Here is a 2,824-nt window from a genome sequence, read left to right as displayed (position 1 = left end):
GTTAAGTTGATCTTGAACCTCTGACCCTCTTCCACCTTCCTAGAGCTGGGGAGTTATAGGTGTGTAACACCACACCAAATTTTACTTGTCTCTGGGGCTCCAACCTAGGACTTACTGCAGCCTAGGTGAGCACTGTTTCCATTGAGTCAGCCCTTAAGTGGTCTTACTGTGAGATCCCGTGTCACCCTGAACTTTTTCCATTTAGTTGAATTATAATAGCTTGTTTACTTGTGATCTCTGGGACAGTAGGAACAATATCTGCCTGGCTTGTGAGTGCATTTAACTCGATTATCTACTCCATACTAGGTACTTAAGAGATATCTGTTGAATGAGTGAGTAAATTAATTCATAAAAGTTGTCCATTCATACCATTTGGGTTCAGTACTTTTCCTTCCCAATATCTTTGTTTCCTTCACTATTACAATGATTCCTTCACCATTACAAAGTTTCCTTTACCATAATAATTTTTCCTTCATCGTTAGTGTTTCCTTCAGCATTACAATTTTCCTTCACCATGACAGTGTTTCCTTCACCATGACAGTGTTTCCTTCACCATGACAGTGTTTCCTTCACCATGACAGTGTTTCCTTCACCATGACAGTGTTTCCTTCACCATTACAGTGTTTCCTTAGCCATAACAATGTTTCCTTCACCATTACAGTGTTTCCTTAGCCATAACAATGTTTCCTTCGCCATTACAATGTTTCCTTCACCATAACAATGTTTCCTTCACCTTTAGTGTTTCCTTCAGCATTACAGTGTTTCCTTAGCCATAACAATGTTTCCATTGCCATGACAATGTTTCCTTTGCCATGACAATGTTTCCTTCACCATGACAATGTTTTGTTCACCTTTACAATGTTTCCTTCACCACTGCAATGTTTCCTTAACCATTGAAGCAATGGTTCCTCAGGCTTCCTGTCCCAAGTGCCACATCAGATCCTACAGACTACATGGCTTATATAACAGCACATTTCCCACAGTTGTAGAAGCTGCAAATCTGAAACCAGAGAGCATGCTCATGCTCTGGTGAAGGCCTCTTCTTGGCTTCTAGATGGCTACCTTCTCATTGTTCTTTTTTTTTCATACACACACACACACACACACACACACAGAGAGAGAGAGAGAGAGAGAGAGAGAGAGAGAGAGAGAGAGAGAGAGAGAGAGAGACAGACAGAGAGAGAGAGAGAGAGAGAGAGAGAGAGACAGAAAATTACTCTCTGGCTGACTCTTTTTCTCTTTTTCTTTCAGTAGTACTAATCCTACCATAATGACCCATTCCATCCCCTCATGACTTCATTTAACCCTGATTTCTTCCCACACGCCCATCTCCAAATCCTTTCGCACTTATGGTCAGGACATCAATTTATCAATTTATGAATATGGACACAAACATTTAACCCATTGCATATATCATACTTCAGAATTAAAAAAGAAAACCCATTGCTGGTTGTGTATGGCATACACCTGTAAACCTAGCATGTGGGAGGTGGAGGGAGGGGAGTAAGTTTGAGGCCATCCTGAGCTATAAAATGAGATCTTGCATCAGTTTTGTTTGTAGATTTTTTTTTAAGAGTATATGAGTGTTTTGCCTGAGTGTATGTCTGTGCACCATCTGTTTGCCATGCCCACTGAGTCAAAAGAGGGTATCAGATCTCCTGAGACTGGAGTTACAGAATGCTGTGAGCCACCATGTGGGTGCTGGGAATTGAACCCAGCTCCTCTGCAAGAGCAGTCAGTGCCCTTAGCCAATGATCCATCTTACCAACCCCAGAACGTTATCTTAATTAGTGATTAAAGACAACTGTGGGAAATGGTTTGAGGTGCGTGGGAAAGGGAAGCCAACCATTCATGGATTAGACAGGCTCTCCCACATGACTGCAGACTCTAGAAGTCTCCTCTACAGGGACAGATCACACCTTCCTTCCAAGCAGGCTGATCAGGAAAGAGAGGATGAGGGGATTCTCAGAGCCACATTTCCTCCCCTGGGGACCATGAGTGAGGGATAGGGGGGGCGGTGGCTGGGCTTGTTTGCGTAGATAAGATCTCAAACATAGTGGATGCCACAGTCAAAATGGCTCATCCTCTTTAGAAATGTGTGGACTTTGCTAGCTGTGAAGGCCAGAGCTCCAGTGTTTGAATGCCTGTCCCTTGTTCATAAGGATCTGGACTCTGAAGCCATCTGTGAACCTCTCTCCCTGAGGCTGCTTAGCCCTTGGCTGATGAAGGGGGCATCTGGGCTGCATAATGGAACAAAGGCACAGGGCTTCTGCAGCGTTCCCTCACCACTACCTTCATGCTCACTGTCATGTCCTGATGTTCAAGAGATGAATTTCCTTCCTCTTCCTCTCTTCCCACTTCCTTCCCCCATCCTTTCTCTCTTCCTCTCTCTCTCCATGTCTCTGTCTTATGTTTGCTTTTTTTTTTTAAATCCATTTGAGACAGAGTTTTACTGTGGAACTCACTAAGTAGACCAGGCTGGCCTGGACTCACAGAGATCCACCTGTCTTTGTCTTCCAAGTGCTGAGACTAAAGGCATACACCATCATACCTCCCTCCCTCTGTCTCTGTCTCTGTCTCTGTCTCTGTCTCTGTCTCTCTGTCTCTCTCTCTCTCTCTCTCTTTCTCTCTCTCTCTCTCTCTGTCTCTGTGTGTCTGTCACTCTCTTCTTTCTTTTCTTGAGATAGGGTCTTATTTACCTCAGGCTGGCCTCAAACTCACTTTGCAGTTGAGGATGGCCTTGACCTTCCCATTCTCCTGCATCTTTTTCCCTAGTGCTGAGATTATAGGCATGTGTCACCACTTCTGGTTTATGCAGTGCTAG

Source organism: Onychomys torridus, chromosome 3 (genome assembly GCF_903995425.1).
Source record: "Onychomys torridus chromosome 3, mOncTor1.1, whole genome shotgun sequence".
Classification (NCBI taxonomy): Eukaryota; Metazoa; Chordata; class Mammalia; order Rodentia; family Cricetidae; genus Onychomys; species Onychomys torridus.
This window is presented reverse-complemented; position numbering follows the sequence as displayed.